The sequence below is a fragment of the Canis lupus genome, chromosome 1 (assembly GCF_048164855.1).
Source record: "Canis lupus baileyi chromosome 1, mCanLup2.hap1, whole genome shotgun sequence".
Classification (NCBI taxonomy): domain Eukaryota; kingdom Metazoa; phylum Chordata; class Mammalia; order Carnivora; family Canidae; genus Canis; species Canis lupus.
The window spans coordinates 86,317,663-86,333,728 of record NC_132838.1 but is presented as its reverse complement, the minus strand read 5'-3'; the positions used below and the strand labels follow the sequence as shown (position 1 = coordinate 86,333,728).

Sequence of the window (16,066 nt, the reverse complement as noted above, 5' to 3'; positions counted from 1 at the left end):
AACAGCCTTATGCCTCCCTACCCTGAGTCTCATCCCCTAGAGAAAAGTGTATCTGATTCTTAACAGTTTTGGATTTTAATTATTTTGGTATCATCTCAATTTGTCTGAAAGTATGTTTATACTGTTATTTCCTGATTTGTAAGTTTTAAAGATTATTTGTGTTCCTATATAAAGGGAAAAGATTTAGTGTACTTACATTACCATCCCATCTCTGCTTCCCAAACAATTGTGCCTCTTTTTAATTCCTCTATTGGTTAACTTCGTAAGTTTAATGAGTAAATAAATATTTTACTTTTTTTCTATCCATTGTATGTACCATCTCTTAATTTTCTGCTCTGAAAGATTGGGCCATTATCATACATGCTCTTCTCTTTAGCTCTCCTCACTCCTTTAACTTTCTAACTGTTGTCACCCATATCTTTTATATGATTAAGGTTGATAACATTTGCTTTCTCTTTTGGGATTGTAATTAAGTCTCTGTGCTTTGTTGATCGATTTTAAAGGATAAATGCCAGTAAATAGTGCTCGCATTGTGACAATTATGTGAATATTGTTCATGGTCTATTTAAATATATTTGCTTTCTTGTTTAGATTTTTTTGCTTTTCCTAGGGTTTCTAACTGCCTTTCTTTTACTTTCACTGTCTGCTTTTTACCAATACATGGATTTCTCTTTTCTTGAATATTTCCTCCTGGAATCCTCCTGTTCCAACATGGGCTAGTTGCTATTTAGAATGGCTGCAAACCTGTTGTCCCAAGATTTTCATTCATTACTTCCCAATGTTGAATCTACCCTGTCCAAGATCTACTGACTTCGTCCTTTTTGGTTGATTAATTCATTTTATAGAACATACCCAGAAGTTAATATCTAAGAAAGGGTACATGTGAGATAAACTTTCTAAGTTGCTCTTACATTTATTAGTAGTTTGGTTAGGTTAAAAATTCTAGGATTAAAAATTTTACTTGAGGATTTTTTTTTCTAGTGTTCAGTGAAATTGTTATCAATCAAATTATCTTTTCATTATAAGTAACCTATTTTATTTATCTATCTCTTCATGGAAGCTTGTAGAATCTTACCTTTTAACTTTCATGTTCTGATATTTTAAAATTATGTAAATGAATCTAAGTTTTATTTCCCTCCATATAGTATACTACATACATAATGGGCCTTTTCAATCTGAAGTCTCACTGGTACTGGAAAATTTTCTTCTATTTTCAGTTTGATAATTATTAACTCTATTTTCTCTTCCCTCTTTCTGAAACACCATTTGTTGAACACTGGACATTATGTCTAGAACTTCTCAGGGCTCTTATTATTTTTCTCTCATGTTTTCTATCTCTGTATTTTTTTCTATTTTTTGAAATACTTTATTACTTAATCTTGCAATTTGAAAAATACTTTAACAGACTTTTAATTTTAAAATAATTTTAGATTAATGGAAAAATTAAAAATATTATATAAAAAGTACATGGGCTCTGCACGTCGTTTCCCCTATTAAACATTGTATGTTAATATGGCACCTTTATTATAATTAATGAAGTTATATTGGTATATTCATAATAAGTTAAGTCCATATTTTTTTTTCAGATCTCCTTGGTCTTTCTTTATCTGATGTCATTTTTCTGTTTTAGGATCCCATCTGGATATCACATTCTATTTAGCAGTCATGTCTCCTTAGGGTCCTCTTGGCTGGGAAAGCTCCTTAAACTTTTCTTGTTTTTGATGTTCTCAACAGTGTTGAAGAGTACTTATCAAGTATTTTGTAGAATGTCCCTCAGCTGGGATTTGTCTGATGTTTTTCTCATGATTAGATTGGGGTTATGGGTTTCTGGGAAGAGGCACAGAACTAAAGTGCCACTTTCATGACATCATATCAAGGGTATATACTATTAACATGACATCACTTTTAGTGTTAACTTTGTTCATCTGAGATAGTATTTCTTATGTTTATGTACTGTAAAGTTACTATTTTATTCCTTCTCCATACTGTACTCTTTCAAAAGGTGTCAGTATGCACAGCTCACACTTAATTGGAGTTATGCTCCATCTCATTGAGGGTAGAGTAGCTACATAAATTATTTGGAATTTTTCTGCATCGGAGATTCTCTTCTCTCTTATTTATTTATTCAGTTATTTATTTATAACAGTATGAACTCGAATACTTATTTTATACTTTGGGCTAGAATCAAATACTTTTTATTTTATTGCTCAGATTGTTCTGGCTTTGGCTATTCAGAGGTTTTGGTTGACTCCTTTGTTTACCTCCAATATTGTACATATGTGTATATATATGTGTTTATTATTTTTGAGCATTTCCTTACTTTCCATCACTGTAAGATGTTTCTGGTTTACTTTGTATATTTCTCATCCCAACCCTAGAATTAGACATTTCTCTGAGGATACCCGGTTCCTTTTACTGGAGAATGGTATTGGGAACCAAAATCTGTGTGTTGCTACTGGAATATTATTGCTTTTGGCTCTCTTAGCTGGCATAGCAAGAAAATGTGTGTATACCAACTCCTATATATACATGCATCTATAAATATTTCTATAAGTAACATCTGCATGTATATTAACCCAAACATGAGTTCATGCTGATGTCTCCAACTCTAATCCATTACCAGGTGGATCATTCTAGCCTCTTTCCTTCATTTTTCTGTAAATTCCCACTCCAACAGTGAGAAAACTGGCTCCTCAAATCCCCCATCCACCTACCGGGTTGTTCAGTTCCAGTATATATGTATCACAGTATCATGATTGTTAGCGGGCACCCTAAGGGAAACAATTTTATCAACTAGTGTTCAGTGCTATGTGTAGTTCCTTTTGCCTTTAGTCTTACAGACTCCATTTGTTTGCAGTGCTACTAAGGTCAGCATCTTTGCTCCTCATTTCCCTTGGATGAGATTATTTCTATATATTTAGAATACAGTTAGATTGTTCTGTCACATTCTGCATTCATTCTGGGACCTCTTGGCCTCAAAATGTTCTTGAAGATTTCCTTATCAGTTCTTTTCAAAACTTCTATTGACTTTTTCCCCACTGCTATCAAATTTTATTTTCCAGAAGTTCTTTTTGCCCTCAGAATTGTTATTTACTATTTATTTATTTAAGAGACAGCATGTGCATAGAGATGCATCCACAGTTCACATGAATTGGGGGAGGGGAAGAGGGAGAGAATTTCAAGCAGACTCCCCGCTGAGTGCAGAACCCAATGCTAAGCTCACTCTCAATCTCATGACTTACAAGATCATGATCTGAGCTGAAATCAGGAGTCATTCAACTGACTGAGCCACCTAGGTGCCCCAGAATTCTTTTTTATATCATCTTATTCTTTTTTCATTGTTGCTAGTTAGCTGGTAGCAGTCTGCATCTATGAAAATCCTCTCTGGGGACATAAATGAGACTTTTTTGAAATTCTCTTCACTTGGCATGTTTTCTGCAAGGCTTTCATTCTGTTCATTTTCATTTCTGTGTTCCATACTATTTTTTTTTCCTCTGATTTCTGGTAATCTTTGCTTGACTGCTCCTGATTCAGAGTGGGGGAATCTGATTTCCTGATTGGAATCTCTGGAATCTCTGAGGGCATGAGTGGGTCCTGTGAATACTTAGTTTCCCTGTAATTTGTCTGGACTCTTGTTGGAGGAACCCATGAAACTCATGTTAAATCTTTCCACTTGGTTGATATGTAGAGAAGTATCATCCAATATTCTCCCTGAAGTGTAAGGCCTATCATCTAGCAAGCTGGTAGCCAGGTAGTTATTCATTTAATCTGTGCATTTTCACAATACCACTCACATCCTCAATTATGCTTGGCTTTCTTCAGAGCAGAGACTCTGTTTTAACCTTTCTGATCTTCTTGTTGGTGGGCAAGGAGAATAGCTCAGATCCATGGAATAGCCAAAAGAATCTAGAGAGAGATATATATTGATTCATTACAGCCTCCAACCAATCTTTCTTCTTTTGGCTCTTTATTTACTTCCCCTTAATGCCCACGTCCAGAGGTATCTGATGCTGCTAATCTCTGAGACTTATGTTTTTTGAAATGGAGATTGGGTCAGTTTTTAGCTTTTCTCATTGCTGGTTAGTTTTGGCCTTCTTGGGCCTACATGGCCCTATGGTTAACACTCATCTGTCTGCTTTCCTGACTTTCTAAAATTGTGCTGTTGTATCATCTCCATTTATCCTTGGATATATACCTTTAAAAACTATCTATCTATCTATCTATCTATCTATCTATCTATCTATCTATCATCTATCTATCTATCCCTTTCTTTACTTGATTTTACAGGGGTTTCTAGTGAGAGAAAAGTTAGATTCTTGTGTTCAATTCACTGTACATCTTTTCCCAAATCCAGTTGATAACTTTCTCTCCCCTTGATATGGTGCATTCTGGATACTAACTACTTGATAGATATTAGCAAAATGAAAATATACACAACCTGGAAAATCTCCATTGCCTTGTGCTCTTTAGTTGATTGAACTCTAATACTAAAAATATACACCATGCTTCAAATGTATTTATCTTTGTAGTGACTTTCTGCTTTCCCAACTAGTTTCAGAACAAAGAGAATCTTTATGATTAGTTCCTTTGGTGTCACATCTAAACAAGCCTCCAGGGAAGAGCAGTCCAACAAATTTATTATGGCTTGTAAATCAACAATATTAAAACTGGTATTAGCTTTTAACACTTAAAGTGTTGGGGGAATGGAATTCATCAGAGGTCCCTGCTTTCTCAATATAGTCCTCAGTTAAAATTGATGAAGATGTAAATAATTCTTTATCAATGAATACTCGTTCATGCAGCATTTGTCTTCCATTCCAAACACACTTGGCTGAATATTGATTATGTGGTTGAACAACCTTAGACAACTGCTTTTGCTTTGGGTTATGATGACTTACATTGATTTAAAACTGCCTCTTATAAAACGTAGCTTTCTACATTATTTCAATATAATTTATTCATGTGTTAACATGATGCTGGACACTCTGAGAACTGGGTTTTAGTCCTAGCTGTACTACCACCTCCAAACTATCAGAGTCTTGCTTAGTCTTCTCAGCTTCCCCATTGCTCTGACTTTCCATTTACAAAACCAAATTGATACCACTTCTCCTGGCTGATCAATAATGGGCACAATACCAACCCTTGCTGAAGTGAGGATAAAATGAGTTAATGATGAAAAAATTCCACTAGACCTCTTTAGTTGTACAAAGGAATACTATTTTAAAATTTTGAACACTATGTTAAAGCAAGACCCAACAAACTAAAATATTTAGTGAGGGTAATGTACTTTTAAAAAGTGACAGAGATAAGGACTCCTGAGTCCTTTGCCTGTTGAGTAGTTTATGCACTAGAGGCAACATAGAGATTAGATATTTGGGTCACACTAGCTCTCCTTCTACATAGTCTGGCTTTGGTTTTACTTTCCTCTGAAGAACATGGAACAGCTGAGATCTTAACTCATTGTAAGCTCTAATCTTTCAAAGGTCCCTCTATTTTACTTGGCTTCTCTCCTGACCCTGAAGTTAAATGTAAGTTCCAGGATCTCACTGCTCCTCTTATAAAATTATTTTGTAAAAGCAATAAGTAAGATCAAGTTTGGGAGGTTGTCTATGTTTGTCTGCCTAAGCATTCAAAATCTCATTGATGCCAGCATTTTTCCCCTCTATAATGTCGAGGGCTCTCGGTCGTCTTAGCAAATGTCATTCACTGCTTTTCAGGAGAAAACCCAAGTCTGTGTTTCACTTTTCTTCTCTGGACTTGGATTTCTGACACTGAAAAGCTTTCACACATACCATCAGTGACAGTCAACTGGAAGACAGACACAAAGCCATTCTCAAGGATTTCTTCCTTTATTTCCAAAATATCTTTTGACCACTGGAAAGAGTGTTGATCCTTCCCTTTTGTTTCTTTTAGTATGTTCACAGGACACAGAAAAGGAGAGAGAGCATTGCACACAGGGAGCTTTCTTTTTTTCTTTCACATGAAAGACCTCATTGTTCCACCTCCACAGTTGACTGCAGGCCCTGGAGAAAGTAGCAAAAGATCAAGAAAGACAGAAGAATGATTACTGACGTATTTTCAGAGTGGTAGGCTCTGACTAAATAGAAATACACTGATTTGTGAAAGAAGATCCTTGTTATATTTTAACAGTCTAATGGGGCTTGCTTTATCATTAGTGACTTTTGTACTGCTTGTACTTGATTTAATCAGGAAAGGAGTCTTTGAGCTGACTTTACAAACCCACAACACAATAGTTAGTTGTCAGCTGTGATTAGATTTAATTAGAGTAAGTGGAAAATGTATCAGTACTTTTTCACCTTTTTCCCTTCCTGATCCCTTTTTTATTTTTGGAACTCTCCTTGGCCTTTCCCTCTTTTCTTATTTTTCAGTTCTGGAGAATGAAAATATAAATATGTACCTATATACTCAGTTGTTTTGTTTTTGTATTCTTAGATAGGCACACGTACTCTGTGGTACTGGCTGCATTTGTGTAGCTGTGCATTAACAAGATTACCCAAATTAGGAATTTTCAACACATAATTATGACCACTGCTGCAAGCTTTAGTTGGAAGAAAAAAACTAGGGATGATGGAGAGCTCATGGTGGTGGTGGTGGTGGTGGTGATAGTGGTAATGTAGTGCTTAGGGAAAGCTATTCATGGATTAAATTCATTAGTGTACTTTTAGTCATCCTGTTCAGTACAATAATTTATTAATTTAAATAAAACTAGTGTCATCTTAAGAGTCTGCAATTACACTCCTAGTAAAAATCCAAATTCAATGGTAAAAGTCCAATTAAAGAAATTTTCTATTTCTAGAAATTTCTCAGAAGTTTCTGAATTGAGTAATTGATTTTTCTAGGAGTGAGAAAGAACACAGGATACAGAAGAGTTGCAGGAGGAAAAAAAATCCCATGTTCAGTTTTCCTTAAGTGGAATTTGAAATGTCCAAAGGCTTTTGGGTAGAGCCCATTCAAGGAGGCTGTTCAAGGAGGCTTGACATGGTTCTCATTTGCCAGGGAGAAGTGTGCTGGATGCACGGATCTGGGAGTCCCTAGGGCATAATAGTCAAGACACTCTCAGGAATGAAATCATTTAAGAGAGTGGGTGACAAGGAAGAACCCTGGGCCAAGTCTGAAACTGTGGGGAATGCCAAGATTTAATGACAAAATGAAAGAAATATATCTGTAAGGGAACAGAGAAAGTCAGAGAGGTCTGAAAAGAACCAGTGGAGGGGATCCCTGGGTGGCTCAGCAGTTTAGCTCCTGCCTTTGGCCCAGGGCCTGATCCTGGAGTCCCGAGATCAAGTCCCACGTCGGGCTCCTGGCATGGAGCCTGCTTCTCCCTCCTCCTGTGTCTCTGCCTCTCTCTCTCTCTCTCTCTCTCTCTCTCTCTCTTTCTCTCTCTCTCACTGTCTATCATAAATAAATCTTAAAAAAAAAAAAAAAAGAACCAGTGGAGTCTAGTATCACGGAAACTTTGGAGTAAATTAGAACAACTACCCAGGTGACTCCCAAGTCAGTGACGGTCTGATCCTACCTAGGCAGGTGAGGATTCCCAGCAAGAAGGGAGGACCAGTACTCCCCCACAGGTGACTGTAAGCACCCACCATTTCTCTTTGGGGGAAGTAACCATGAGGCTTAGCACTAAACAGCTGGTTATTACTGGAAGGTTGGGGCCGAGTCTGAAGGTGGAGTTCATAAGGATACACACTTATTTATGCCAAATCGATTCCTTATAGATGTTTTTCTAACAGAAAGAAAATACATTTTAAAAATATGGGAATATGGAATCTGGTTCTAATTACCGAGTTCCTTTTTTTAGACTTTTATTATATTATATTTGACCCATTTTTGTAAATATACATGAGCATGCATCGTACAAGCCTTGTAACTTTCTGCAAAGTAAATAACTACAATTTCTGATACATTTCTATGGTTAGATATTTTTTATGGTATTATATGAGAACCATTTACCAATGACCCTAGGCATCTTGGCAAAATATCTGGAAAAGTCAGCTGCACGGTTGGTTTCTTGTTTATTTATTCAGTCTTTCTAGTATTTCAGCCCCCCTTTTCTCCCATTTCAAGTTATTTTCTAGTTGCTGACCAATGTTCAAATGTGAGTTGCTGTGAATTCATTGGGATGAAAAAGTCGGTTCTCAATTTCCATGTTTGGAAGAGACAAAAACTAATACTGTGTTTGACATTGAAATCTCAAAAAAAAAAAAATGTATGCCATTGGCAATGAAAATTCACACACAAAAAAAGACTAGTCTATTTTTAATTGCAAACCTCAAGGTAGAATATTTCTAATATTTGTGATAATAAAAATATTAGTCTCAGGTGAGAGAATTTTTTCTTTGCATATTATTTGAAAAACAGAGGACTAGAGCAAAGAAGAAATTCAGCCATTTCAGCAACTTTCTCAAGTAGTGACAAAATGAAACATTCAATGTGGGGAGGGATGAACAGAAATATCAAATCTATTCTGCTTCCTGCTAACAAAGTGGTTTTGGGAAGATATTCCCAAGGTCTGGATTTTCTCAGCTGTTAAATGATTGGATTATGCTAACTACTTTTTCTCAATGCTTTTTACAGTTTCTATGTTCTCCAATTCCCAATAAGATTTTATTACCAGACATCGATAAGCTACACCGTAGATGCTCAGTTTATCAATGTCCGTTTAGTAACCATGCTCTCCATTCCCTCGGTACAAAATGCTGGAAGATGCCCATCGCAGAGTACTGGGAGCCAAAAGGACTGTTCTAGCGCATCCATGCATATCTGCCCCCATCAGAGTTTTATGTGCACCAAGAGTCAGCTAAATTTGTTTCCAAATCTGTTTATGCCACTTGTGTTTGTTCTTGAAATTGCATAATTTATCACATAGTATGAAAAACAAAGAAATATGAGTGAGAAAAGAAAGAGAGCTCTTTCCATGAGACCTAAAACAAGTGCTCTGGATAGAATCTATGGGGTGAGGGCGGGGAGGGCAGGGGGGGAGTTGTGTAGTATAATAAGACGTTATAAAATATTAGAAAATGCTCATAAATATCTAGAGAAGTCGATTTTCATGTTTCTTTGCAGCTGGATTTATTTTTAAATTTCATCTGAAAGAAGCTGAAACTGGAGATTAAAGTTGATGCTTTATGCAAGAAAGTAACAGCACTCCAATCAGACTGTAAGACAATGTTACACAACAGAAGACTGATGAATGGACAAGGAAATGATTGAAGCAAAATTATTTAGGTATGCATGTATAATTTCTTATCTTTCCTCACTTTAGCTTTCATTTCATTTCATTTCATTTTTTAAAAAAATTTTTTATTACCCAGTGACTACCAGTCTGGACTGTGTCCAATTAGACAACATTTACTCCTGTCATGTTGAGGTCAGGACCAGGTTCAAATTTCCAAGTTTCCTTTGTTCTCTCAATATTAACAGAATATATTAAATTAATGAATAATGTGAATAAGAGCCAGCAGAGCACTTTTCTTTTCCAGGCTTTTGAGATATATTTATCTCAAAGCTAATTATGTATTATAGGGTAGTCGAACCATTTTCTGGGATTGAAGTCTGCCTCCTGTTCTTACTAAGTATTTAATGTCTTCAAGGCATATTTTCTACCACTGAGACATTACAATAACACACTAGCTCACTGGGTTGAGACGATGAACTAATCATATCCATACAGCACAGCACCCGGCATATAGTAGAAAACTAAAGATATGACATTTATTATCCTTAAAGTAGGTTTCAAGTGCTTCTAATTACCAATTGATTTTTAATGTAGTAATGAGCTCTAGAAGTTGTTGGATGAAAAAGATTGAACCTTGTGCAACTTTTCAGGGGGATGCTGAAGCAAATTTGAGAGAACAGTAGGATGGCTGGGACCATGTAATTAGATTGCATGGTGGCCAGAGGTCAAAACTGAGTAGCAAGTCAGAACCTTCAGTTAAGGGTCAGTGATCAAGCTCAAGAGGGGATTAGCATGGGCAGCAGCTGCTCCCGAGTGAAATGTTCCCTCTGTGTAAAGCGCGGTTGCCAGAGGTAATGAACTATGCCCCATGATCACTGCAGGTATGAGCTACGCTTCCTCTCCTATAGTTTACTCTTAACACAGCAGCTAGGGTGAGCCTGTTAAAGCCTAAATGAGATCACGTCATTCCTGTGCTCAAAACCATGCAAAGCTGCTCATTTCTCTAAGAGCAAAGGCCAAAGTTCTTATAATAAATGGGCTGCAAGGCTCTACAGTGATTGGGGTCCCTATCAATTATCTCTTTGCTTTCGCTGTCCTCCAGCTCCATGGCTTCTTTGCCATTTTTTTTTTTTAGAAGTTGGGCAGTCTCCTGTCCTAAGATCTCGTTCTCTCTTCGAAGACTGCTCTATCACTATGGCTGCTGGCCCTCATTGCCTTCATGTCTTTGTTGAGGTTTTTCTTTCCCAGGGAAGCTGACCTTGACCACCCCTCACATCCCACCCTCTCCTTTACCCTGCTTACATCCCCTTTTATATCCTACTTTTACTCAGTCATCACATCTGGTTTTTCTTGCTTTTCTGTGCTAGAATACAAGTTCTACCAGGGAGGTTCTTTATCTATAGCTTTGTTCCTTTCTGTACCCAGTGCCTAGAACAGTGCCTGGCATACTGTTGAGGCTCATTAAATATTGATTGAATGAATGAAGGAATGAATGGAAGAACCAGGACTGGCCAGAAAGTAAGCCACAGTATTCTCTGCCCGAGGGCAAAGCAAATGGCCAAACAACCAATATCTGGGGATTTATTGAGGTGAGCAATAATCTCTTTAGACTGGAAAGGCTCTCTGTCTTCAGCTACAGTTTGCTAATCTCCTTTTTCCCCGAGTCCCACTGCTTTCTTGATTTTATTGCCTTGAATTCAGGTTTATTCAGGCAAAAAGAGTCAGAGAACTATGGCCAAGACCCAGATGAACCAGATAATAAACAGGTCTTTGCTTCAGTTTTGTGACATGAGAGCAAATAGCCATTAAGGCCTTTTTTTCCTCTTTCCTTCATTACTTGTCTCTAGTTTGGTTTAATGATTACCTGATGATTCAGCAGTTATGACTTTTTGTTGTTGTTGTTAACTCTTTACAGTTTCTGACCCTCTCATACTACATCCATATTTGGTATTGAAGACTTAAAAGTCCCTTTCTTCCCTTCTCACTTAATTGTTGTTTAAATGCTTCCACTTTCCAATGCCTTTCATGAAGATGGCACTAAGGGGGAAGAAGGAAGCCCCTGCCCCTCCCAAAGCTGAAGCCAAAGCAGAGGTTTTGAAAGCCAAGAGAACGGTGTGCTGAAAGGCATCCACAGTCACAAAAAGTAAAAAAAAAAAAAAGAAGAAGATCCACACATCACCTGCATTCCAAAGACGCAAGACACACTGCGTCTTTCAAGGCAGCCCAAATATCATCTAAAGAGCACCCCCAGGAGAAATAAGCCTGACCACTATGCCATCATCAGTTTCCCCCTGACTGTCAAGTCAGCCATGAAGAAAATAAGAGACAACAACACACTTGTATTCCTTGTAGATGTCAAGACCAACAAGCACCAGATCAAAGAGGCTGTGAAGAAGCCCTAGGACATTGATGTAGCCAAGATCAACAACCCGATCAGGCCTGATGGAGAGAGGACGACAAATGTTTGACTGGCTTCTGACTCTGATGCTTTGGATATTGCCCACAAAATTGGGATCATCTAAGCCGAGTCCAGCGGCTAAATCTAAATATAAATTTTTTCACCATAAAAAAAAAACCCTTAAAACAAAACCCATGCTTCCAGTTTTCATAACTCTATGCACACAATAATAGTCATATCACAATATAAATTATATTGTAATAATAATTATGAAATTATTTAGATCTACTGAGCCTGTACTAAGGTCTGATTCAGGAGCTACAGATATATTTTCACTGATCTTCACACCAGCCTTGTAAGGGAGTATTTAGACCTTAGTGAATTCACCTTGTGTTCTTTACCATGTATGTTTTCTTCTAACTGGCCATGTCACAATCACTGGAAGCACTTGGTGACAGATGGACCCAACTCCTGAAGTCCTATGGACAATTGTATTTTAACCAACATCCAAGGGAAAATTCTGGACACTCAAGTTTGGGAGCCTGGGTAGGTATTGAGGCTGAACATGTCATAAAGGACAGGACACACTGAATTTGAAGTGATGACTGCTATTGTAGCACATGGCAGTTATCACTAGGCAGCTTTTTACTTATTACAATGAAAGTTAACCTTCTTGGCAAGTCACATTCTTCTTTTCCTGCCTCTAGCATTTGACATCTATACTAAAGATATCTATCTACAAATAAAACCAAACTCCATCTTAGAGATTCTAGCCAGCAGCTACTATTTAAGGAGACCTTTGTTCTTTTGGGCCAGATGGTGCAGTCTAGATCTAAGTCAATTTAATTCTATTTGGTAAAGAATAAGGGACCAAATCATTTGGTTAGTGCATCTGGAAACAAACAAACAAACAAAAAATTACAAAGGGTATCAGAAAAAAGTAAAGTAAAGTAAGCATCTCAATATGCATCAAGAAAATGACTAGCTTTCCTAAAATTTCTCATTTATTCAAGTAAAAGAATATTGCATGTCTCAAAAGTCAGATATGTAAAATTACATAGAATCATATCACCATAGTCAAATCAGAGGATGAATGAAGCAATTGTTGAGATGTGGGGTTGACAGACTGGTCCACAAACCAAATCTTTCCTGCTACCCTTTTTTTTTATAAATAAAGTTTTATTGGATAACAGCCATGCACATTCTTTTACATATTGTTTATGGCTGCTTTCATGCTACAATGAAATGGCAGAATTGAATATTTGCAGCGACAACCACAAATATGGAAAACAAAGCCATAAATACTTACCATCTTGTCCTTTCCAGAAAAAGCTTCTGATCTCTGGTCTGATTATTTAGAGATTATTAATTTTGGTTCTAAAATATTCAGATTGTTTTATATAAAATTTGAAAGTGGGAAGATAATAGAATCTCAATAAGTATCTATCGAATGAATGAATGATGACATTTTCAGCTGCACTTTCCACAAAAAAGAAATTAACACAGGGACCTGAAGTCTCCAGAAGTGTTAGCAATTGTTAACCTATAACCCCACACCCAGAATTAGCTCATGGATCATAAAGCACACATTTACCTACCCTTTTAGGGAGAGAAGAGACAAGTTCTTTACAAAAAGACATTCATTTCAAAGTGGAGGACATGCTCATTAGGGTGTGAACAAGACCATTCATTGGTGTGTGGAAAAAAAGATTGTAATTTATGACTTCAAATTAATATATAGAGAAAAGAAATTAAGCTTCACTGATATTTAATATACAGATTGGCACCAGTCCCTGCACAAATGTACAGACAGGTATTTGAGATTTCTTAAGGGAAGAGTAGCAGTAGTTAATCAGTCCCAAAGGACTGGCTGTCACTATCTCTCTTGCTTGATTTCAGTGTAATCATACACACTGAAGTGTGCATGTACTTGATTAAGTGGATTTAGACATTTCATTATCTACTTCATAAAATGGACGAATGGATAGAAAGATTCCTGCAAAAACATCTGAGATCGAAGATAATAATTCATGCACTGCTTAATAGTGGGGGAAAAATGGTAGAGTCAATATTTCTCTTAAAACTATAGAACCAGTTCTTCAACAGCCAAAGAAATAAAAGGTTAATTCATAAATTCTGATGAACTTTGAAATGATCAGAAGATTATACTGAATATGGATTTACTTCCCCTATCACTATAGACCTCATTCTAGTTGAATACTGTGTCAAATTTAAACAAAATTTTTGCATAATTGGTGGCTTGGGTTAAAAAATGAGTGCCATGACTTAGTAGGCAAGATAATTAGGTCCATTTTCTTTTCAAATCCTTCTATAATTGGAAATTAACTTTTTAGCTATGATAGTCATTAAAATCAACTACAGAAATAATGTATATAAAATTGGTTTGAATCACAAATAACCAAGATTTAAAAAAATAACCAAATTTATCAAATCACATTGCCTACTTTAGTGATATTAATGACTTTTAAGAGTGAGAACAAAAAGACTTTCTTCTAAATTAATAAATAAAATAAAGTAAAATAAACTATTATTTATGTTATCTTTATCTCATTGTTTTATAATTTCTATTTTGTGTATGTTTTATTATGTATATATACAATATGTTAGTACAATAGCATATGCACATGATGTTCACATATTTATATAAGTATATGCCTTATGTATATATAATATATAAAATATATACATGTATATGTAATATACATGTGTTTAAATTTTGTATTATTCATAGGTTCATGTGATTAAAAAGTTTAGAAGCCCTTGATTTAGACAATGATATATGGGTTCAACCTTCCTATGAGAGTGTATTAGGTTTTATCGCTGCCTGAACTTCCCTTTGACTGAACTTCCCTCATCTGCTGAAGGCTTGGTAGAAGGCCTTGAATTATAATAACTCCTCTCCATGCACTTTTGTATGAATATTTATCCCATATTGTTACATACTTGTTTATATATTTTACATTTGTCAACATCAGTGTTGTCTTTCTTTAGTTCTGGCTATTTAAATACTAAAGATATTACTGATTAAACTTGCTTTTTATAGTACCTTTCATAGGAAGTTAGCTGACACCCTTGATGCTGTTTGCTTCTGTTCCTGGAGAAATTATTTTATCATTACAGATTGCATTGAATTTTATTGACTGTTATGTAAATAGTGGGTGCCCTTTGCAGTGTTGGTATGTTTGGAAATGGCAGTTTTCCTGGGGTCAAGAGGGTTTGATACCGACTTTGTTCACTTCATGTCAAAACAATAAATCACTCTCCTTAGGAAAAAATTCTGCCTCAATTACTTAAAGTTCTTTTCTATTTCTTTATTTTTATTTTTTTCCTTTTTTATTTCTTGAGATACAAAGAACCCACCTTCATACCACAAATTGTGTTAAATGAGATACCTCCTCTGCCTTTTCTGGCCAAAACAAATCTACAATTTTACACCTCAATAGTTACATCCATTCAAAATGTTTGTCATCTGGGAGCAACCCTGGTTTCTGAAATAGTACCAGTGACATTGCCAAAGTTCTCCCTAATTCTTCTTCATTAAATTGCAGTTTTTCTTCTATTAATCAAGTTATATTTGCCTGTAGTAGTTCTTTTTTTCCTCTGTCAACCTTAGCCCAACTATGGAAGTTCTGCTTTTTGTATTCGTTGAAGGAGAAAACCTTAGAACTTGATGTCTACTCCTTCACTGGGCAGAAAGTCTGGTCACTCATTAGCTTCTTATATGTCAGGAAGCTGGTCTCGAATGCAAGTCTCACAGCTTCTATGAGGTGCCGCAGATGTCAAAATGCCCCCTCCCCTCACAACCCAACTTTTATCCCCAGCTGCTCTGTGTTGCCAGTTAGAACTTAAATTCATGAAAACACACTGGCACTTGAGGCATGGATGGAAGCAATTTGTGGGGAAGGCATAAAATAGCAGGCATACACTTCTTGTGTTTATAGTCTACGATCCTATAAAGGTTTTGTTTTTGAGTGAAACCAATTTTAATTCCATGTATGCTCAGTTTGAATATTTTAGAGAGAAATTCACAATAACCACCTCTGATGTGGACTGAGCTCTAGGCTCATGACTAAAGAACTTTATCTTTTCTTTAAACAGATGGCTACTTGTGGCAGGTCCATAGTGAAAATTAATTACCTGGGAATTTAGAATGGAAAGTAGAGAAAAAATAATTTCTTTTGCAAGTGTATTCGATTTGGAATGGTTTAGGGAATGAGAAATCACTAATTGATATTTTAGCCAAGAGTTTTGTGGGGATAGAGCTGTCACCAACTTTAGCACATGTACAGTACTCATGTGAGTACCCATGCCTGTAAATCCCAGGCAGGAGAGAATAGCTACCACAATGACACATTTTCTATTTATATTTCATGTCTCTAAGTCAGCCATTTATTTATGCTTACAATGTGCCAAGAATGTACTAGGCCCTTTACATAAATAATTTTAGC

At 36.2% G+C, this 16,066-nt stretch overlaps 1 long non-coding RNA gene across 4 annotated transcripts in view; it reads left to right on the top strand.

Annotated features, from left to right (window-relative positions):
* LOC140639744 (uncharacterized) overlaps positions 1-12,789 on the top strand; it is a 77,951-nt gene extending 65,162 nt beyond the window's left edge. For 3 of the 4 annotated variants that reach the window (XR_012036363.1, XR_012036360.1, XR_012036361.1), the window contains 2 exons: positions 9,088-9,249; positions 11,115-12,789. This is a non-coding gene — a long non-coding RNA (uncharacterized lncRNA). The remainder of the gene's footprint in view (positions 1-9,087; positions 9,250-11,114) is intronic. The other variant, XR_012036362.1, reaches the window with a different exon arrangement.
* Positions 12,790-16,066: the final 3,277 nt, after the last annotated feature.